This window comes from Mauremys reevesii, linkage group 10, assembly GCF_016161935.1.
Source record: "Mauremys reevesii isolate NIE-2019 linkage group 10, ASM1616193v1, whole genome shotgun sequence".
NCBI classification, from domain to species: Eukaryota; Metazoa; Chordata; order Testudines; family Geoemydidae; genus Mauremys; species Mauremys reevesii.
In genome coordinates this window covers 48997471-49020963 of record NC_052632.1, presented here as the reverse complement: position 1 = coordinate 49020963, position 23493 = coordinate 48997471, and the positions used below count along the sequence as shown (strand labels likewise).

The following is a 23493-nucleotide window of genomic DNA, read 5'->3' as shown; positions in this document are numbered from 1 at the left end:
GACCCCAGTGGGACAGGGAACAGGGGGAGTTGGGCAACTCAGCCGCACAGACAGAGCCATGCACAAGGTGTAATAATGTTTTACTTGTTCAACTTAACTAGCATTCAGCATCATTCTTTGGGTTGAAACCCCAGTGACAGGAGTCCCCAGTCTGGAGTCTTCCCCACCCTGCCGCTGATACAACCCTGCAATCCTCTAGTCTGAGATCAAGTATGAATTAGCTGGTGGTTGTAAAGTGCTTCAAAGCTAAAAAATGCTACGTATGGGCCATATAAGAAAATCAAATAAAAATGAGTGTTGTTAATCAATACCAGCGGATGTTCTAAAACCTCTAATTGTAAAACTAGGCTTTTACCCTCTGTTCTTTTGCTGTCATGCTGCATTATCTTGGAATTCTTACCCACTGACCACAAGAAATACCATGAGCTCTCCGTTTCTGTTGTTTTAAAGCTTTATCCTGCAATGGTTTCCCTCTGCATTACTTGCTTTCCGTACTGCAATGCTGTGGGAGTGTATCGTAGCCCACACCCTTTCCCTTTGGCCCCCAGATAACTATGACAACCAGACGAGCCATCCCAATGAGTGTTTCCTCAAGAATGCTCTCTCTCTCTTTTTTAAACCCTGATTTTCCTAAAGTGAATTTAGTCCTGGTGAAGGATCCTGATGAGTGAGGTTCTCTATTTATCCTCAGAATAGCTCCAGTGGTGGCAGGGCAAGTTTCCCTGCCAGCTATTGTCTCAACCCTTCTTAGTATATGCACCACATACCTCAGGTGACATGTGACCAGGATTCATCACCCAATTGACCTGGAGCAACTTGGTCTTGGGGCAGGAGGATAATTCAGACTTTGTGAAAATTCAGTCCCTAGTGTCTCTTATGAGGCTGCGAACAAAGGTGCTGTGTGTCAGGGTCCGGCTCTCCAGTCCCAGACTTGGGGACTCAGTTTCCCCTCTGACTCTCCCATGGATGTGCACACACACACCCATGTTTCATGTAACTTTCCCCCCTTGGGGTTAGTTTAACACCTGATGAGAAAGAAAAGTGTTCCCTCTTCTCTCCTAGGTGCAAGCAGTTCCTTCCTTCCTTCTGCACATGGTCCTTTCTACACACCCTGCCTCCAGGGGGTGCTGCTGAGGAAAAGATCCCAGACTCACTCTGCTCCTGCCCCAGGCCCCGGACAGGGGAGTGACTATCCACTGTGGCCTCCAGCTCCTCCTCACTCTCCATCCCAGGGCTAGTTCTGATCGGCCTTGTGTGATGCACAAGTTCCATCCCCATTGCTGCCACCACTTGACTCTCCTCAAGATCAGCATGGCTCTCTTGGTTCTCCTAGCTGGGCCCTCAGCTGTGCTCCCCATCTCTCGCTGCTCACAGAGACTCACCACACGCCTGCTGCTGCTCCTTCCCAGGCAGCTGTTCCGCAGGCTGGGGCGTGCAACCCACCCGAGATGTTCCCAATCCCTGGTCTCTCTCCCACGGCGAGCAAGACAATGCCTCCTATGTAGGAGCCTTTTATGGGCGGCTGTCAGATGACCTTCAGCCACCTGATTCAGACCCAGCCCTCGGTTGCAGCGATGGGTGTTGTGAGGTGCACATCAGATGAGGGGCGGGGACCATTGACAATATTTTCAGTCATGCTGACTGTGATTGGTGAAAACTTAACACAAAGCCGTCAGCCTCCTGGTGGTTTCACAGACTGTTTTTGTTTCGTTATTCATTATTACACGGTGTATATTTTGATTGGTTACTTGGTGTCACATGGCAGTGCTACGACTCACCCAAACTGAAATTCATTTGGTTCTGAAACAAATTGTGAAAGGAGTTTCAGGTTGTTCACATTCTTTGCTTTGCTCATGCAAGGGTCTGTTGCTTGGCTGTTATTATAACGCCTACTTGGGGTGGCTGGTCCCGCAAAGAGGCTAATGAGTCTGTTATAGCCCCAGTTCGAGAGCTTAGTGCTGTGAACAGGTTCATTTCTGCCTTTTAGATGACATCCTGGAAACAAAAACCTGAAAAAATTGCCTAAAAGTTTTGGTTTCCAGTTCAACTTTTGCCTTAAACCAACAAATATTTTTCAAATTGATAATTTCTAAACGTCATTATTTTCACAAGAATTTTTTTTTAAAATTGGCAAAAAGTAATTGGTGGTTTTTGACCAGCTGTAGTGCTAACCCCAGTGATATGCTTTCAGACAAAGCATTGAATATGTTCATGAATGCTTCCAATCAACCTTCTGTGTGAAACCCACCAAATAGCTCCTTGCACCTTCAGGCAGCGACAACTGACAAGTTGAGATGAGAGTTAATGTGAGAAACGTGCCCCCCTGCCCCAGTGCAATAGCATTACTCCAGGTTTTCTCTGGTGTAACTGATCAGAATCTAGCCCATTGAGGACAGTGGCTTCCTGGGCCCAGCCAGAGGAGTGTTCCAGGGGTATAGCTCTGGGGACAGTCCAGCATAAGACAAAGAAGATCCTGGGGGTTATACAGCCATGGACAGCATGGCGCTAGACCCTTCCATTTTGGGATATTTGTGAAATTTTGTTGGTTGCATCTCCCAAGATGAATCAGAATTCTACATAGTTACCTACCCTTGCCCTCAGCCTCTCCCAACCAGCAATATTCCTCTGGACTGAAAAAGCAAAACACCCAGGGTGGACTTTTCCTATCTGCTTATATCTTTGGTTCTTGTACCTATCAGAGTGAGAGAGAGTGACTCAGTGTGTGTGTGTATGTGTGTGTGTACACAGACATTTCTGGAGACCTTGGTCAGCACAAGAGATCGTTCTCCAGGGCTCTCTGCATGGTACAAAGCAGTCTATCTAACAATTGAGGGCATATTTTCCACACAAATAATCCATCTCGCGGTCCCCTCTTCATTTGTGACACAAGGGAAAATCTGACCCAGCCAACATGTGAATCATTGTCCCAAACAACATATAATGAACTAATAAAATCAAAGGCAGGGCTTGTTTTAAACTGCGCTGCCAAGGCTCCTTGGACATTGTCTGGAATGAATTTAAATTTGTTACAAAACTCTCTCTTCCCCTTTTATGCTCTTTCTGCTTGCTTCCTCCTTCACGCTCCTGTTTCCTGTCCTCTCCTTCTGTCACTGTCACCTTTCTTCTTCCTCTCCTTTGTCCATTCTCCCCTTTTCACGCTCACTTCTTTTTCTCTTCCTCTTTTCTCTTTTTCTCCCATTTTCCTCTAATCTCTGTTCCCTGCATTCTCCTTATGCGCTTTCTGTTTGCCCCCTTCCCTCCCCCAGCTCTCCCATTTGTTTGAGACTGAGATTGTCCCTATGGAGAGGCTCCTCTCCAGCTGGGCTCATTTCCAGGTCATATGTGAACGAGGACATTTGATCTAGCTTCTGAGAGGCCTCAACCGAGGATGTATTTGGTGCCACCCTCTCTTCCGCTGCTGGGCAGTGAAAGGGTGGACCTGAAGGAGGTCGATGTGCTCAAGAAGTGTTAGCTGCTAGATGGCTCTCATTCTGGCTGGAGTTAAAGCCTAGGATTTACCAGAGGACATTAGAAGCCAAACCAAGCAACCGCCTCCATCAGCACTGGTTTGGTTTTGGAAGCATTTGTGGTATGGACATATTATGAGACTGGAAGACCGATGAATTCCAAATCAGGGAATGCTGTTACATGGCTGGCAAGTACATGGTCATCAAAAGCGTTGGTGGCATGACAAGATTGCCAGCAATGGATATTAACTGAATATGCAACTAGACCAATGATAGCACCTTGCCAGAGATCAATGCAGGTGGTGTCCTTTGGGATTTGCCAGGATGTTGATGATTTACCAGAGGAGACCAAATTCAGGGGCAAGCTGCAGTATTCAGCACTTTCAGTACTTTTCAGCACTGTGGGAGAGCAGTGAGAGGACCAGCTGACCGGGGAGCTGCACTGCCTGCACTTCCCAGCTGTGCTGCACGGCGGTGCTGTAAAATGATCTGGTGGTGGTGAGATTTTTCTCAAGCAATGATGTCAGAAACGTTTGCACAGGTGCAAATGCTCTGGGATGTGGACATAAACTTGGGCCTCATGTTGATTTGATTTTGAGGTAACTGCTATCTTCAGTGGAGCTATTCCTGAGTCTCACCGATGTAAGTGAAAGGAGGCTCCAGCCTGAAGTGTCTTACCCATGTGCAGATACTTGCAATAGCCCTGGTCAGCTTGGTCAGGCACCCAGATTTACTTTGCCCTTTCCCAAGGATAGAGGGAGAACTTCCCCAGGTCTGCCCTGTGTTGTCCTAGTGATGTAGCTGTGCCAAGTGTTCCTGCATCAAGAAAGGCATCTGAGGGAGTTAGGCACCACAACCCATTCAAATTCAAGCAGATTGGGGCAAATGCCTGAGGCCCCTTTGAAAATCCCCATCCAAGTCTGTAAACATGACAGGCTGACTTGGTGTGCATCAAACAAGAGCCAAGCCAAGTCCCCACACAGAATTTGGACCAGACCAGAACTTTGACTGGGATTTTCAAAGGAGCCTCAGGGACTCATGCAATCCACTTTGTCTGGCTGAAGCCAGTTTCCCTGCCATGCTGTCTATGGTGCATTATGCAGGCAACAACCTAATTAATCTCTCTCTTCCCAGGCAATACATGAGCCAACAGGCTACTGATCCAGATCCCTCATGTGCCGGCAAAGTGAGGCCAGCGGTGGGGGGGCACATAATTGGGCACTGGTTTTAGGCAATTGGAGCCAGATTTTAAAAGTGTTTAGGCACCTGTCTGCACCCTTAGTCACCTGACCTCCTTTAAAAATCTAGCCTTCAGTCACGTCAGCCAAATCCTTCCAGCTCCTCCCGCCACAGGGCTGAGCATATGTGAACCCACCTCCTCCCTGGCCTTATGCAGTGGAGCCCCTAGCCTGACAGAACACGCAGAGCATTATCCAAAAGGGGGTTTCACACTTAGGTACATGTAGTCTTGTCTGGGTCAGCAGCAGCGTTTGAACTGAAGAGTCTGCAGCACAAACCGCTGTCACTTGAGCTAAGGGTGCACGCCATTGGCTGACAGCAGTACTAGGTTTTTATCCTGTAGTGGACAAGCCACTAGAGGGAGTTGCAACTCACATTTTTCAGAATGTCTGCTTCAAGAGGGGGAGGGGAGGGGATGTAGGGGGAGGGTGTGTGTGTGTGACAGAGAGAGACTGTATAGTACACTTCCTTTTACTAATTTATACAGTGGCTTCTTTGGCTGAAGTGCAAGTGTCACTTGGGGACAGTCCCAGTTACAAGTTTTCATGAATTACCTATATCAAATGAACTGTTCCCAGAGTGAAGAAGCCCTTCCGGGCCTTGCCAGAGTTCTGAAAAGACTCCCATATCCTGCTGACTGGAGAAACCACATGGCTCAGGCTGCAATATCCAGCTGTGGAAAGATGTAGCAGAGAGATTGACAGAATACAGGACAGCATCCCTTTTCCTTATCTAGTGGGCTATAATCTAGCTGGCTGTGGAGAAATAGGGCCGCCTAGTGGCCATGAGTCATTTTTGGGCTCAGTAAGGGGCCTGTTCCAATGAAGATTCCCATTGATTTCAACAGGTATTGGAACAGACCCTAGTGAGACATTGCCCATGGCTTCACGATGCCTGGATAAGACACCTGGATCTCCAAACTGGGCTCTGGTACTGCTATGCCACTAATGAAGACCTGGTAGGGTGTGTCCCCTTAGCAGAAGAATGACCCCAAATGTGAATGCAGGGAGCTCAGACAAACACATGAATGCTGGTGCAGTGCCCTCTGTCAACATCCTGTACTCCCAAGGGACTGCTGGAGATATGTGATAACTCAAGATCTTGGCTGCAATTTTGGAGTGGTAAGCTAGGGTCATGACCCTACTACTGGCTATTTGAATGGTCTTCCTGCACTCTAGTATGAGTCTGCTGGGCCAGCCAGAGTTTAGGGAAGCTAGATAAGGGGACAGAGCAGGGAGAGGACTGGAGACAAGGCCCATGGCATGAGATGAAAAAATTCCATAGGGATTTTCAGGTCCCAAGACAACCCAGGTTACCAACAGTTGCTCTGGTCAGCTATGGCTGACCTAAGTTGTAACATAGCTTGGACCAGCTTGTGTATTACAATTGTGAGAACCGGGTTTGTGCCGTGGTCCTCTGTAAAGGACCCTTTGGCCAGGCTGCTCTTAATAATCAGCAACAGCGCTGAAAATAAACGCCCACTAATAGCCAGAACAAGTCTAGCTGATCAAAGTCCACATCTCTGACCTTGCTGCCTGTGTCTCCCCTCTAGTATTTTCTGGATAGCTGCAGGGAAAGAACAAGCCATGAGGTCAACATTCTCCTTGGGCCCGCTTGTCCTCTCTTCCCCTCTCCCCCCGCCCCTCTCGTGCCACTTGCTGTGGTGATGTCAGTTTAGCTTATAGCGCTGTGAGTGAGACCCAGATCCAGCTGCTTGTCTGTGACTTGTCTTTTCATAAGTCAGTCACTCACCTTCCCTGCCCTGCACCTCCAAAAGTTGTATAGGGCTGTTTAAGGCAAATGGTGATGTGAACCAGCTGATCCTCCTTATCCAGTGTGTGTGAGAGAGGTGCCATTATATGTTAATATTCAGAGCCTGCCTTCGCTGTTCATTTGCCAGTTTTGGAGCCCATCTCCCAGGCTCCAGGAATACTGGCTCTGTCTGGTTCCAGGCTGAGCTGCAGCAGGCACAAGATTCTGGTGAAGGCAGGCTCTACCAGCAGCAGCCTCAGCTGGGAGTGCCTTTATAAAGGAGACTGTTAACCTGCCATATTGATGAATCAGTATTTCCCACCCTGCTGGATGGGCCCAACATGTTCCCTTTTTTTCTGCCTTGTTTCTGGCCCCAGACTGCAGCAAACCTGGTACTGCTCCAGTTCAGAGATTACAACCATGAACCCACTGATGGGGAAAGAGGATGGAGCTAGGCTGTTCTCAGTGGTGGCAGATGACAGAACAAGGAGCAATGGTCTCAAGTTGCAGTGGGGGAGGTCTAGGTTGGATATTAGGAAACACTATTTCACTAGGAGGGTGGTGAAGCACTGGAATGGGTTACCTAGGGAGGTGGTGGAATCTCCATCCTTAGAGGTTTTTAAGGCCCAGCTTGACAAAGCCCAGGCTGGGATGATTTAGTTGGTGTTCGTCCTGCTTTGAGCAGGGGGTTGGACAAGATGACCTCCTGAGGTCTCTTCCAACCCTAATCTTCTATGATTCTATGAAATGTCTCAGGGCGGTTTGTAGATACCTGCCTGATGACACGAGGGACATGGCCAATGTCAGTTTCCCATGGCATCTCAAGTGTGTTGGGAAGTGCAGGAGATCCAGCATGTTGGGAAGTGCAGGGTGATGCCTGGCAGTGGCATGTGATACTGTTACCTACCTGGTGTAGTCACCCTGCCTGCGGGGCCTGTCTCTGGCAGATGGTTCTGTTTTTCCTTCTCAGGATGATTCTAGAGGGCACTAGGTGACTTCTCTGCCCCTGGTGCTTTCATCTATGGGTTCTGCTCTCTCCCCCAGCCTGTAAAATGTGCATGCAAGGCCAGTATGGGTGATAGAGAGGTGGCTGGAACTGCAGTGCTCTCCATAGATTGACAATGTTGTGCATCTATGTGCTTTTTGCCAAACACAGATGATGCAGCCCCTGCTTTGTCAGGTCCTAGAGGTGGCTGGGGCTTTGGGTGACTTGACCCAAACCTGAGGGAAGTGCTGGTGGGCAGGGAGAAGCAGCTGGAAAGGTTTCCGGGAGCAGTGGTGTATGCTCCTTTTACCAGTGGGGTTCACGAACTGGGGGTGTTTCTGGGTCGTCAGTTGCTCTAAGAGTTCCCAGAGGCATTAGAGGTGAGCTGCACCTTTGCCCATTGCACCCATTTCCCTCCACGGTGGACTTTCCTGCAGTCACCTACACCATGGTCACCTCCGTCTGCAGGGCACTGTGCATGATGCCACACACGTGCGTCTCCTCGAGCAAAATGGGGCTGCCCATTAGTGGGGATAGCCATAGGGCACCTTAACACCCTGGCTTCCATGAGCTTATTGGATAAGCACAAAAATCCCCCAGGTGCCCAGCAGAGGGCAAGCTAAGCTAATATAAACTCATCTCCCCACCACTGAGTCTGAGAGGAGGGATGAAGTCCTATACCCAGGTCTGTGTGGGTGTTGCAGTATCCCCTCCCTCCCCATGCCATCGCTCCATGGGTCATCGCAGCACTTAAGGACACCATCTTTTCTCCTGCTTTTCCCCAGCATCTTTCCTCTTTCAATGACCTGATTCCTTGGGATTTATACTTTTATATATTCCCTGGGTCTCATCCCTCTCCCCGACCCTTGCAGTAGCCCCCCTTCCTTCCTTTTCTCTGCTCAGCTCTTCTCTCTCCTCCTCCTCCTCGAAAGCCACAGTAACCTGGCTCCAGATTATCCCTAGCTTTCCCCTCTCTGAGCTCCACCTGATTTAGGACAGGACACTGAGATGCCCATGTAGAGGTCATCCTCTCACCTGCTACACAGAGGAGACCTCGCCCTGGGTTCCCTGATTCCTCTGGCCTGTTGTTGGCCCAAGCAGCTGCTCAGCCCTGGCTCTGCTGGATTCTCAGGGGTAGAAGGCTGAACGTGGTGCTGGCTGAGGGAGCAATGAGAGCAGCACAGTCCAGTGTCCTCCCTCTGCAGGCCAAACTCGGCACCCCAGCAAGCCCAGCTGCCAGAAGCCTTGCCCCCCTCCCCCTCAGACTTGAGGTGGAACCTGCAGGGCACGTTCAAGGGCTGGGTTCTTCAACTGGCTCCCCAAGTTGGTCAAGATCCCCAAGCCAGGTGAGTGCAGACTAGCCCAGGGAAAGCTGCATGGCAGTCAGCAGAGTGTCTGCACGCACAGTAGCTAGTCCACTGACCCCCATTTTCTGTATTGAGGGGCATGCCTATGGCACTCCTTGCCATAGCATCTGGGCACCTCAGAAATTGGACTCTGGTGCCAGCATTCCGAGCGTGGGAGAGACGGGCAGTGCTTCCAGTGGCATGGCTACAGGGCGGAAGGGAGGGGCTCAGTGGGAAAGATGGTGAGAAAAGCTTGTTTCTAAACTGGGCTGTGGCTGTTTTTCCCTAACAAACAATCCCCCCACCCTTGTGCAAGTTGCATGTTGTGACAGATGTGCAGCTGGGGCTGTTACAGCTCACGTGCTGCCTGGCACAAGGCCTATCTGGTATTCTATATTGACTGGCAGTAGAGGTCTAAGGGCCCAGGCTTGTTACAGAGAGAATCTGACAAGTTTGGCCCTGACAGGCTCAGTGCATGAGCCCGAACTCTCTGCTTTCCTCCATCGCTCAGCCAACCTGAGCCCCAGGCCTGCCCTGAGCCGTCCAGCATGTTCTGGTGAAGGAGAGACTCACCTGCCCTGAGCAGTCTTGCCCTCTGTTGCCAGTTGAACTGCTCCCATTGTGCTGGCACTGGAGAATGAGGTTAGAAACCAAGGGGCCATAGAGATGCTGGGCAGTGGACCTAGTTCCCAGTGTGCGGATGCCTGAAACCAGAGGGTGCTCTCTCTCTCTCCCAGCTGCCTGTGTCTGTGAGGTGAGGACTGCCATGGGAGGGCAGAGCTCTGAGGGACTCACTGTTCCAGCATTTGATTCCCTCAGGGTCTCCAGGCTGAATCTCTAGGTCTTTATTAATGACCCTCAGGCACAGGGGCACTGGAACAATGTATGGTGGGGGTGCTGAGAGCCATTGACCTGAACTGTAAGCCCTTTCTATGATGGCAACCCCCTCCAGCCAGGGGGTGCGGCTGCACCCCTAGTTCCAGCACCTATGCCCAGGCATGCCAGCCCAGCTGCGCCATCCAGCAGATTCCCTGAGCGTGCTGAAAGTTTGCCAAAGCTTGCCTCTGGGGCTCACTGCCCTGCCCTGCTAATGACACAGGCAGGAAGGATGCCACCATGGCGGATCTTTGGGGAATTCCAGACTGTCTTTCCTCGGTGGGCTGGGTAAAGGAGGAGGGCTGGGAAGCGGCAAGTAGTAACTTTCACCTAATGGCTACAACAGACCTATCTCCGGCAGTAACCTATGTTGAGTCTTTGCCTTGTATGGTCCTTCAGCTTGTCCTCACTTGCTCTTTGTCCTTAGTCCAGAGGGCCAGCACGGCATCCAGTTCTGCTCAAGTGCACTATGCTAACCCAGCACCTGCGCTTGCTGCTGCTTAGTCCTGAGTGCAGCCATGCCCCGTGGGTAGCACATTCTCCCTGCTGACCCTGACAAGTGAGCCCAGCTCAGCCCTGCCCCATGGGCCCCACATTCTCCCTGCTCATCCTGACATGTGAGGGTAGCCGTGCCCTGTGGGACCCATGTTCTTCCTGCTGACCCTGACTCTTGTGTGCAGCTATGCCCTCTAGACCCCACATTCTCCTTGCTGACCCTGACACCTGAGCTCAGCCCTGCCCCATGGGCCCACGTTCTCCCTGCTGACCTTGACACCTGAGTGCAGCCCTGCCCCCTGGGACCCACGTTCTCCCTGCTGACTCTGACACCTGAGCAGACCCCTGCCCCGTAGTCATAGAATCATAGAATATCAGGGTTAGAAGGGACCTCAGGAGGTCATCTAGTCCAACCCCCTGCTCAAAGCAGGACCAAACCCAACTAAATCATCCCAGCCAGGGCTTTGTCAAGCCGGGCCTTAAAAACCTCTAAGGAAGGAGATTCCAACACCTCCCTAGGTAACCCATTCCAGTGCTTCACCACCCTCCTAGTGAAATAGTGTTTCCTAATATCCAACCTAGACCTCCCGCACTGCAACTTGAGACCATTGCTCCTTGTTCTGTCATCTGCCACCACTGAGAACAGCCGAGCTCCTTCCTCATTGGAACTCCCCTTCAGGTAGTTGAAAGCAGCTATCAAATTCCCTCTCACTCTTCTCTTCTCTAGGTTAAATAACCTCAGTTCCCTCAGCCTCTCCTCGTAAGTCATGTGTCCCAGCTTCCTAATCATTTTTATTGCCCTCCACTGGACTCTCTGCAATTTATCCACATCCCTCTTATAGCGGAGAGCCCAAAACTGGACACAATACTCCAGGTATGGCCTCACCAGTGCTGAATAGAGGGGAATGATCACTTCCCTCGATCTGCTGGCAATGCTGTAATCCCCAGGTCCTTTTCTGCAGAACTACTGCTTAGCCAATTGGTCCCCAGCCTGTAGCAGGGTGGACCCCACTCCTGCCCTGAAGGGTGTAAAACAGCCAGGAAGAGGGCTGTGGCAGGGAAAAACTAAGCTGATTGGGGAAGTGGCTGCAGATGGGCCCACGCCCAAACTGAGCAACAGGGCCTTATAAGAAGGCCAGGGAAGCCAGAAGCAGCAGTCTCCCCCTGCCTGTAGAGGGAGATGGGCCTGGCTGCAGGGAGCTGGAGACAGGGTACCTGAGTGAAGCAGGGCTGGGGAGCTCCAGCCTGGAAAGCCCCAGGCTGTGGTCTAGCACAAGGTCAACAGGTACTGGGGGTTGCAGAGGGCAGCCCAGCGGTAGGCCAAGGCAGCAGGTCCAAACCCAACCTTGCCAGTGATGAGTAGGCTGATACTGCAGTCTGCTCCAGGGTGTGGGGCTGGACAATGACTGGCAGTAGCCATATACTGAGGTGAGGTGGGGATAGAGAGTGGGGGTTTCCTGGGGAGGGGAGACCCTGAGAGAAAGGGGTTACTGCCAGGGGGCAGCACCCCATGTAAAAGGGCACCGGGTCCAGGAAGGGACACTGGGGCCAGAGGACAGATGGATCACCGGCCTGCAGAGGGTGCTCCAGAGCTGGAACGAGCTAATTCCCAGGAGTCACCAGCAGGAGGTGCTGCAAGGGTGAGTCTGCACATCTACACAATGCATGGGATTCTTCCTTCCTAAGTGCAGGAATCTGCACTTGTCCTTGCTGAACCTCATCAGATTTCTTTTGGCCCAATCCTCCAATTTGTCTAGGTCACTCTGGACCTTATCCCTACACCCCAGCGTATCTACCTCTCCCCCAGCTTCGTGTCATCTGCGAACTTGCTGAGGGTGCAATTCATCCCATCATCCAGATAATTAATAAAGGTGTTGTACAAATCTGGCCCCAGGACTGACCCCTGGGGCACTCCGCTGGATACCGGCTGCCAGCTTGACATTGAGCTGTTGATCACTACCCATTGAGCCTGACAATCTAGTGAACTTTCAGAGTGACTTAAACAAATTGGAGGATTGTGCCAAAAGAAATCTGATGCAGTTCAACAAGGACAAGTGCAGAGTCCTGCACCTAGGAAGGAAGAAGCCCATGCATTGCTATAGGCTGGGGACCGACTGGCCAAGCAGCAGTTCTGCAAAAAAGGACCTGGGGATTACAGTGGATGAGAAGCTAGATATGAGTCAGCAGTTTGCCAAGAAGGCCAATGGCATATTGGGCTGCATTAGTAGGAGCACTGCCAGCAGATCAAGGGAAGTGATTATTCCCCTCTGTTCAGCACTGGGTAGGTCACATCTGGAGTATTGCATCCAGTTTTAGTCCTCCCACTACAGAAAGGTTGTTGAAAAATTGGAAAGAGTCCAGCGGAGGGCAACAAAAATGATTAGGGGTCTGGGGCACATGACTTATGAGGAGAGGCTGAGGGAACTGGGGTTATTTAGTCTGCAGAAGAGAAGAGTGAGGGGGGATTTGATAGCAGCCTTCAACTACCTGAAGCGGGGGGGGGGTCCAAAGAGGATGGAGCTCGGCTGTTCTCAGTGGTAGCAGATGTCAGAACAAAGAGTAATGGTCTCAGGTTGCAGTCGGGGAGGTCTAGTTTGGATATTAGGAAACACTATTTCACTAGGAGGGTGGTGAAGCACTGGAATGGGTTACCTAGGGAGGTGGTGGAATCTCCTTCCTTAGAGGTTTTTAAAACCTGGCTTGATAAAGCCTTGGCTGGGATGATTTTGTTGGGGTTGGTCCTGCTTTGAGCAGGGGGTTGGACTAGATGACCTCCTGAGGTCTCTTCCAATCCTAATCTTCTATGACCCTACATATGAGTGCAGCCGTGCCCCATGGTCCCATGTTCTCCCTGAATCCTGAGCACAGCCTTGCTCCATGGGCCCCACATTCTTGCTGCTGACCCTGATGTCGGAGCGCAGCCGTATCCCGTGGGCCCCACGTTCTCCCTGCTGTGCTGACTCTTACACCTAAGTGTAGTCATGCCCCATTGGGCCCTGGTTTTCCCTGCTGACCCAGACACCTAGGTGAGCCCCATGTTTTCCCTGCTGTGCTGACTGTGACACCTGAGTGCAGTCATGCCTCATGGGCCCTGTGTTTTCCCTGCTGACCCTGACACCTAAGTGCAGTCGTACCCCATGGCCCCACGGTCCCGTGCTGACCCTGACAGCTGAGCACAGCCCTGCCCCGTGGGCCCCAGGTTCTCCCTGCTGACCCTGACACTGGAGAGCAGCCACGGCCCGTAGGCCACATGGTCTCTGTCCTGACCTTGATATCTGAGTGTAACCATTCCCCATGGACCCCATGTTCTCCCTGCTGACCCTATCATCTGAGCACAGCCTTGCCCTGTGAGAATCATAGAATCATAGAATATCAGGCTTGGAAGGGACCTCAGGAGGTATCTAGTCCAATCCCCTGCTCAAAGCAGGACCAATCCCCAACTAAATCATCCCAGCCAGGGCTTTGTCAAGCCTGACCTTAAAAACCTCTAAGGAAGGAGATTCCACCACCTCCCTAGGTAACCCATTCCAGTGCTTCACCACCCTCCTAGTGAAAAAGTTTTTCCTAATATCCAACCTAAACCTCCCCCACTGCAACTTGAGACCATTACTCCTTGTTCTGTCATCTGCTACCACTGAGAACAGTCTAAATCCATCCTCTTTGGAACCCCCTCTCAGGTAGTTGAAAGCATCTATCAAATCCCCCTCATTCTTCTCTTCTGCAGATTAAATAATCCCAGTTCCCTCAGCCTCTCCTCATAAGTCATGTGCTCCAGCCCCCTAATCATTTTTGTTGCCCTCCGCTGGACTCTTTCCAATTTTTCCACATCCTTGTAGTAGTGTAGGGCCCAAAACTGGACACAGTGCTCCAGATGAGGCCTCATCAATGCCAAATAGAGGGGAATGATCACGTCTCTCGATCTGCTGGCAATGCTCCTACTTATACAGCCCAAAATACCGTTAGCCTTCTTGGCAACAAGGGCACACTGTTGACTCATATCCAGCTTCTTGTCCACTTTAACCCCTAGGTCCTTTTCTGCAGAACTGCTGCCTAGCCACTCCATCCCTAGTCTGTAGTAGTGCTTGGGATTCTTCTATACTAAGTGCAGGACTCTAAACTTATCCTTATTGAACCTCATCAGATTTCTTTTGGCCCAATCTATACATACAACATGATGGGGGCTAATTTAGCTACAACGAGTCAGGAAAAAGATCTTGGAGTCATCATGGATAGTTCTTTGAAGATGTCCACGCAGTGTGCAGAGGCAGTCAAAAAAGCAAACAGGATGTTAGGAATCATTAAAAAGGGGATAGAAAATAAGACTGAGACTATATTATTGCCCTTTTATAAATCCATGGTACGCCCACATCTCGAATACTGTGTACAGATATGGTCTCCTCACCTCAAAAAAGATATTCTAGCACTAGAAAAGGTTCAGAAAAGGGCAACTAAAATGATTAGGGGTTTGGAGAGGGTCCCATACAAGGAAAGATTAAAGAGGCTAGGACTCTTCAGCTTGGAAAAGAGAAGACTAAGGGGGGATATGATAGAGGTATATAAAATCATGAGTGATGTTGAGAAAGTGGATAAGGAAAAGTTATTTACTTATTCCCATAATACAAGAGCTAGGGGTCACCAAATGAAATTAATAGGCAGCAGGTTTAAAACAAATAAAAGGAAGTTCTTCTTCACACAGCGCACAGTCAACTTGTGGAACTCCTTACCTGAGGAGGTTGTGAAGGCTAGGACTATAACAATGTTTAAAAGGGGACTGGATAAATTCATGGTGGCTAAGTCCATAAATGGCTATTAGCTAGGATGGGTAAGAATGGTGTCCCTAGCCTCTGTTCGTCAGAGGATGGAGATGGATGGCAGGAGAGAGATCACTTGATCATTGCCTGTTAGGTTCACTCCCTCTGGGGCAACTGGCATTGGTCACTGTCGGTAGACAGATACTGGGCTAGATGGACCTTTGGTCTGACCTGGTACGGCCATTCTTATGTTCTTATGTTCTTAATCCTCTAATTTGTCTAGGTCCCTCTGTGTCCTATCTCTACCCTCCAGCATATCTACCACTCCTCCGAGTTTAGTGTCATCTGCAAACTTGTTGAGGGTGCAATCCACACCATCCTCCAGATCATTAGTGAAGATATTGAACAAAACTGGCCCCAAGACCGACTCTTGGGGCACTCCGCTTGATACCGGCTGACAACTGGACATGGAGCCATAGATCATTACCGTTGAGCCCGACAATCTAGCCAGCTTTCTATCCACCTTATAGTCCATTCATCCAGCCCATACTTCTTTAACTTGCTGGCAAGAATACTGTGGGAGACCATATCAAAAGCTTTGCTAAAGTCAAGGAATACACATCCACTGCTTTCCTTTCATCCACAGACCCAGTTATCTCGTCACAGAAGGCAAGTAGGTTAATCAGGCACGACTTGCCCTTGGTGAATCCATGCTGACTGTTCCTGATCACTTTCCTCTCCTCTAAGTGCTTCAGAATTGATTCCTTGAGGACCTGCTCCATGATTTTCCAGGGACTGAGGTGAGGCTGACTGGCCTGCAGTTTCCTGGATCCTCCTTCTTCCCCTTTTTAAAGATGGGCACTACATTAGCCTTTTTCCAGTCAACCAGGACCTCCCCTGATCACCATGAGTTTTCAAAGATAATGGCCAATGGCTCTGCAGTCACATCCGCCAACTACTTTAGCATTCTCGGATGCAGCGCATCCAGCCCCATGGACTTGTGCTCATCCAGCTTTTCTAAACTGTTCTGAACCACTTCTTTCTCCAGAGGGTTGGTCACCTCCTCCCCATGCTATGCTGCCCAGTGCAGCAGTCTGGGAGCTGACCTTGTTTGTGAAGACAGAGGCAAAAAAAGCATTGAGTACATTAGCTTTTTCCACATCCTCTGTCACTAGGTTGCCACCCCATTCAGTAAGGGGCCCACACTTTCCTTCACCACCTTCTTGTTGCTAACATACCTGAAGAAACCCTTCTTGGCATCTCTTGCTAGCTACAACTCCAAGTGTGATTTGGCCTTCCTGATTTCACTCCTGCATGCCTGAGCAATATTTTTATCCTCCTCCCAGGTCATTTGTCCAATCTTCCACTTCTTGTAAGCTTCTTTTTTGTGTTTAAGATCAGCAAGGATTTCACTGTTAAGCCAAGCTGGTTGCCTGCCATATTTACTATTCTTTCTACACATCGGGATGGTTTGTTCCTGCACCCTCAGTAAGGATTCTTTAAAATATAGCCAGCTCTCCTGGACTCCTTTCCCCCTCATGTTATTCGGTGATCCTGCCCATCAGTTCCCTGAGGGAGTCAAAGTCTGCTTTTCTGAAGTCCAGGGTCTGTATTCTGCTGCTCTCCTTTCTTCCTTGTGTCAGGATCCTGAACTCGACCATCTCATGGTCTCTGCCTCCCAGGTTCCCATCCACTTTTGCTTCCCCTACTAACTCTTCCCTGTTTGTGAGCAGCAGTTCTAGAAAAGCTCTGCCCCTAGTTGGTTCCTCCAGCACTTGCCCCATGTTCCCCTGCTGACCCTGACACCTGAGCACAGCCATGCCCTGTGTGCCCCAAGTTCCCTTTCTGACCCCAAGACCTGAGCACAGCCGTGCCCAAAGGGCAGCACATTCTCCCTGCTGACCCTGGCACATGAGCACAGCCATGCCTCGTGGGCCCCAGGTTCTCCCTGCTGACCCTGATAGCTGAGTGTATCCATTCTCCATGGGCACCACGTTCTCCCTGCTGCGCTTACATTGACACCTGAGTGTAGCTGAGCCCCATGGGCCCCACATTCGCCCTACTGATCCTGACACCTGATCACAGCCATGCCTCGTGGGCCCCACATTCTCCCTGCTGACTCTGACACTTGAGAACATTGCTACAACCCTAGTCCTGGAGGGAGAATTGTCTCCATCTGGCTCCTGAGAATGCTCCCTGTGTGGCTCTGCTTTCTCAGTGAGATCTCTGCCCCATTGTGACTACCCCTATATCTCTGAGACTCCACTGGGGTTCCAGCCCTACCGAAAGCATTCCCTCCCCCGCTCCTCAGTACACACACCTCCATTGGGATCTCAGCCCCCAGGGGAGTACTGTCCTTTATCTCTGCACCTTTGGCAAGGTTGTGAGTGTGACTACAAGGCAAACATTGCCCTGTGTCTCTCTGTGATGGTCTAGCTCCTGCATTTGGAGCATATTGAGTGCTTTTGGCTTCACAGCCTGTTTTTCACTGCATGGCTGAGGTGCCTGTTCCCACTTAGCTGGATGAAAGGCTGAGCTAGACAGGCTGCCGAGCACTCACTATTTTTAGGGGCTTATTCCCAATGCTGGTGAAAAGCTCCCTGGTTTCCACCTCTTGGGACCATGGATAGACCAGGTGGAACTAGAGAAATGGCTGGCCTGAAACAGACCAGTAAAGCACCTGACATCCAGGGCTTTGAAACTAATTTTCCCAGGTCTCAGGACTCCTCTGCCCCCTTCCACTCAGAGTTCTGCCTGTACATATCCATGGGTGTGTCCTCACTAGGGTGACCAGATGTCCTGATTTTATAGAGACAGTCCCGATTTTTGGGTCTTTTTCTTATATAGGCTCCTATTACCCCCCCACCCCCTGTCCCGATTTTTCACACTTGCTGTCTGGTCACCCTAGTCCTCACTGATGGGATGGATGAAATGTGCTTATGGATGCAGCCCTCCAATAGCCCGTTAAATTTCCAAGCATTTCCCTTGCTGAGAATTTCTGTCTCAGCACAGCTAGGGGCTCTATCCTCAGTCAGTACTACTGTGGCTGGATCACTGTGGGTCCACTGGATGGCTGCTCCTGAAAACATCTCTTACTATGTTGTGAGGGGTGGGTTTGGAACTGTTGTGAGGTGGGTAAGCAACAGGTAATGACTGGGGCCTTGGAGACTTCTGTACTTTAGAGCAGAGTATTTGTGCCCTTTGTCCTCCAGCTGGCCTCGAAGCAGGTGACTAGCAGTGCTTTGGCACGTGGCATTCCCTACCTCCCACCCAGGCTTTCTAGATACTGGCTCATCACACAGGTGTGCATGCTGATTCCAGGGATGCAACCATTCCCTAGAATGAGTGCGAAGAAGCAGGAACTGGCAGTGGGACTTGGTATAGCTGTGAGTTCTCCCACTGAAATGAATACTAGCACCAAAAGGTTCAGTGAATGAATGATCCAGATCCAGCTTTTCCATTTGTCTCTATTTCCTCACTTACACAAATGATGATTAAATTAGTTTCACCTTTTCCTACACAGGAATCCTGGATTCATTTCACAGGTGACCTAGGGACTGGCTGAAGGATAGGGAGATCAGGGTAAAACCTGGATGTGGATCAGCCAGGGAGACCATTTGATTTGTGAATTTTATTCCTAGACTTGAAATCCTGGAAACCCCAATCAAACAGAACAGGTAAAGTCCATTCCAGGCATAACCACACTGGCTGTGTGTAGACCAGGTCACCTGACGAAGCCTCAGGTTCTGGGTATTGGAAGTGCTCAGGGAAAGATCTGGCTTCAGGAGATAATCCTGGATCTCTTCGTATCTAGGACATGGACAGGATGCTAGGCATGGTTCTGCACCCCCTTCTGCATGACATTAGCCTTTGACATACAGCCTCCTGAGCTGTTGGCTCACTAGTGCATGCCTTGCTCTCCAGAGTGGCTGAGGTGGCTTTCTCCATCAGGATGGGTGGCTGGTCCCAGTGGGAGGCCAGTCACAGATTGGTTTAGTCCTGGCAGCTTCTTGGGAAGGCAAAACAGGGTGTTACAATATTTACAAATGGTGTCTGATTGAAAAAGAAAAATCCCCTCTGTGGTTTTCAGGGCAGTTCTCTGGCCTGTGTTGTGCAGGTCAGACTAGCTGATCCTGGTGGTCCCTTCTGGCCTTGGAATCTATGAAACCAGTGTCTAATGGCAGCTTTTCCTCTCCCCTTGTGTCCGAGCCCTGCACCAGTCATGTGCATGAAGATAAAGGGTGTCATTTAGCTAGGCAGCTTATTTGGATATGCAAATGAGATCAGACAATCTCTAGCTAAGGCCCCAGTTTGCTGCTGGTGTCCGTGGATGCACCTTTGTTGACACTGGCCTAGGCCAGCAGTGTACATCACCCAGGTCTCTGAGGCCAGTTCACTGCCCCTGAAACAGCCTAAAATGACTGCAATGCCCAGGGACTGCAACCAGAGCTGGGGACTCCTAGAACCTGCCTGGGGTCCCCCTGTGAGTGTCACCGGTGTAAAGTGTAAAGGCCACAGCAGCATCCTCTGGCACCATGATAGTTATGTGACAGCATCCCTCCCTCACCCCTTTGGGAAATGGAGAGCTGAGTCCTGGACATTGCTGACACTTTCCCCTCCAGACCCAGTGTTTAGCTTGAGCCCAGCCTCCCCCAGGCCAGCCCCTCCTTTTTCAATTTCCTAGAACCTCCAAGAACCCAAGTGCCTGTGAAGCGGAAAGTTTCCTGTTCTCACCCTTTGCAAAGGAGCTGGAGATGAGGCACACCCCCACTCACATATACCCTCCTAGCCCCTGCTCTGTTTGCCATCCCCTCCCTTTTCTCAGCTGAGCTTTCCTGCTAGCATCCCCCCCCCTCCTAAAACATTTTGGTCCACTCTCCTCTGCTCCCCCTCTGCCATCCACCTCCCCTTTCAGCTCTCTGGCCTGACTTGGTTCTGTTCTTCTCCAAATACATGTTTGACATTTTTCAGAGTAGCAGCCCTCTGCCTTGCAATGGGGATGGCTTAGGCAGCCCCTGCTCTAAGCAGAAAAGGGAGAGCAGAGGGAGGGCTGGAGTAGGAGGGAGGAGGCAAGCCACATCACACACACACACACACCTCCCTGCATGTGATTAAATGTCTTGAAATCTGCTTCTGATTTCCTCGGGGAGTTGACTTTTCCCTTCTTTTCAACCCCTGGATTTATTGAAACCTTTTTACTCCGCTTCAAGGCAGCAGCTGGGGCTCAGTTTCTTCCCTCTTGCCTATGTTTTTTCCTCTCTTCCCTTTTTCTCTCGTCCCTCCCAGCAGCAGTTCAGTGAGATCCAGGAGAAAGGAGGAGTGTAGCAGCTGGGAGAACCTTGAGAAGCGGCCAAGGGACTCGAGGACCAGGCGAGGGGCTGCTGCAGACCACACCGTGCGGGGGCTTGGCTTTGTTTTACCCCACCCCCCCACGAGATAAATAAACAAAAATCTTACCCCCGCGTCTGTGTAAAAGGGCTTTGACGTCTGGACTTGCACCCCTTCGGCTGCATCACTGCTGGGAACCGCGCGCTACCAGGAACCGTCTACCTGCCGGACTCCCAGTAAGTTGCTTTCCAGCCCTACGAGTCTCTGACAGTGTTTCTCATTCTAAGGAGAGGGGAGAGATCTTACACTGGGGCTGGGGGGAGGTTGTGTCCTGTCTCCTGTCCGTTCCCAATGTTCCGACGCCTGTTTGGGGGAGGGGGCCCTTTTCTTCGCTTACTAGCGATCTGGGGCGCGCTGCTAATTCCGCCCTTTCCAAGTTAAGCCCCCGCTCAATGCGCTTTTCCTTTGCCCTCGATGCTTTTCTGCTCCCTTGTTCTCCTGGGTTCCCCCTGCCTGGGTTTCCTGTGGGATCCGTTCGCGGCCCCGTTCCGCAAGCGCAGCAGAGATGGAACTTTTCCCCAGTCTCCGCCCGCCCCGCTCCTTTGCTAACGCGCCGCGGCTCTAGCAGCCGGCGGTCTCCCCGGCGCTGTGGATCGTGTGACAGGATCCGCTTTCCGCCAGTCGCGGGGCGGGGGGCAGCGAGCTCCGGGGCTCGGTCCGGAGAACTGGGCCGCAGCCGGAGGCGGTGTCCGGTTCTGCCGGATGCAGAGCCGCTGGAGAGCCGCCAGGGGCTGGACGCGGGGCACCGCGGGCGGGACGCTGCCTGCTGGGCTGCTGTAGAGCCCCGCGTTCCGGGCGGGACCCCGAGCAGAGCCTGCCTGGCGAGGGACCGACACAGCTCCTGGCTGGCCGGCCCCGGCCCCGGCCCCGGTCCCTGCCCCGTGCCAGCAGCAACCGCGCCGCACTGGGACTTCCAGCGGCCCCGGGGTGAGGGTGGGGAGCCCCTGGCAGTTCCGGGGCTGCGGCATCGGAGCTGGCCTGAGCCGGGATGGGGATGGGGAAGGGCGCGGGGCGCTGGTCTCTCTGCTTCTCCCCTGGGCCCGCTCCGTGGCGAGCCTCAGGCTCCCCAGCGCTCGGCCGCTTATTTTCGGTTCCTTTGCAAGTGCGGAGCCCGGCGGCGGGGTCCTAGCTGCGGGAGGCAGGTGCTGGGAGAGACCCTTCGGCCTCCGACCTGCGGGCTCCTCCCGTCCCATCCTGCTGCTGCTCTCTGCGCCTTCGCCCCGGGTAGGCGAGGGAAAGGCTTTCGGGCAGGTGGCTTCTCCGCCAGAGCCCGCTGCAGCTGGGACGGGCAAGGCAGAGAGCCGGGCGTTTAGGTTGGCAGAGTAGAGAAGGAAGGTGTACGTGAGAGAGAGAGACTCAGAGTTAGCTGATCGGGGATGGGATGTAAATTGGGAGGAAACGTTTGGTAGGGGGCTATTGAAGCCCTTGTTTCTTTATATGTTTGCCTGATCCGATATCTGCCCCCGCCCCCAAGTCCCCATGGCATGCACCCGGGGGAGATGGGACAGAGGCATCTTTCTTCTTGGCATAGCTTGCAGAGTGGGGTGGCCAGAGCCCTTCCAGTGCAGCCTGCAGCTTCTGGCCCTGTGGCAGGTGGAATGGGTTGAGTGAGGAAGTGGGGGGGGGGGGGGACACAGGGTGGCTGCTAAGGAATGAAATATGCCAAGTAAAGTTACACACAGAGGAGGCCCTCTCCTCCCAGGGCAGATTTTGTTAGGAAACCCTTTAGGCTTGTCTAGCCCCAGAAGTTGCACTGCTAAGCTAAATCAGAGCAGTTATGCTAGTGCAACTTCCATGTGCGGACTCTCTTACAGCTGTTTAAAACTCATTATACCAGGCCTGGGCTACACGTAAAAGTTAGGTGGACATAGCTACGTCACTCAGGGGTGAGAAAATCCATAGTGTTGTAGCTCTGCCGACATGACCTGGGCGTAGATGCAGCTAGCTCAGCGGAAGAATGGTTTTGCCAATGCAGCTGCCATCGCTCAAGAAGATGGAGTTCCCACAGTGACAGAAAAGCGCCTTCTGTCACTGTAGGAAGTGTCTATGCTGCAGCACCATAACTCCGGCGCCTTAGCTGTGCTATTGTAGTGTAGACATGGCCTCAGGTTATCTTGTGCCTGCAAGGCCTGGCTTACGCTTGTACCAGCATTGCTATGTTGGTTGGGTGGGTGGGGAGTGACTTTTATTTTACCAACATAGCTGTGCTGGTATAAACTCTAGAGTAGATGCACTTCTAACTGCACAAGAAGTGCTTTGGCAGGAATCACTGTCTGTCAGAGTACTCCTGTAAGCTATCCCGGTGCTTGTATGCCAGTCTGAACTGTTCAAAGGGTTTGTTATGATCTAGCTGTGTAGATATAGCTATGCCAGCAATACTTTTCTAGTGTGGACAAGGGCTTTGTCTGCCCTACATGGCCACATAGCCCCCTTGTGTAGGCACAGCCTATGCCAACAGAAGGAGGGCTTCTGCAAGGGAAGGAACACCACCTCCCTGAAGGACATTAGCTTTGCCGATAGAAGCACTCTTCTGCTGGCACAGCTGCAACTACACTTTTTGGGGTAGCTGTGTCGCTCTGCGGGGTGGGTGTTTTCACACCTCTGACTGATGTAGCTATGCCAGTGTCAGTGGCCCAGGTCTGAATTTAGCAGTGCAAACTAAACTGCTTTCAGCTGGGTTTAAACTGGCCTGAGTGTCCAAGCACAAAGCTGCACCAGTCGAACAACATCATTCCAAAACCACAACCTTTAGTTTATCTGACTCTGGGGGGACCAGGCCTGTGTACCTGCGATGGGTGGAGGCCGACTCTGGGTTGTTGCTTTAGCCTCACTCCCTCACACACAGCCTGCATGTCTGTTTGCATTCTGGGGATAGGCAAGAGGGGCCTGGGACACAGGGACAGGGGCTCCACGTAAGTGTTGAATGCAAGCAAAAAGGTAACTTTAAGGACTGCCTTTTTTCTGCAATATTCCCTTTATAAAACAGAGGGAGCTGATGTGCTTTTATGCTTCTATTGAACAGCCCAGCTCTGTGTGGAGGTCCCAGAGACCAAGGTTTGGTTGGGGGTTGGAGCAGGGTACTATGACCTGAGAGGAATATAGATCCCAAAGCACAACTTAAGGGGTGAGGGGGAGGTTTCTGAGCATGGGCCCAAGGGTGGGGATGTGAGCCCCACATACTGAGAGGAGTCCAG

The 23493-nt window shown here is 51.5% G+C and overlaps 1 protein-coding gene across 1 annotated transcript in view; it reads left to right on the top strand.

Annotated features, from left to right (window-relative positions):
* The first annotated feature begins 20169 nt into the window (after positions 1 to 20169).
* NTN3 (netrin 3) overlaps positions 20170 to 23493 on the top strand; it is a 99891-nt gene continuing 96567 nt past the window's right edge. The window contains exon 1 of the mRNA XM_039493280.1: positions 20170 to 20475. The gene's annotated coding sequence lies outside the window, so the exon portion shown is untranslated. The remainder of the gene's footprint in view (positions 20476 to 23493) is intronic.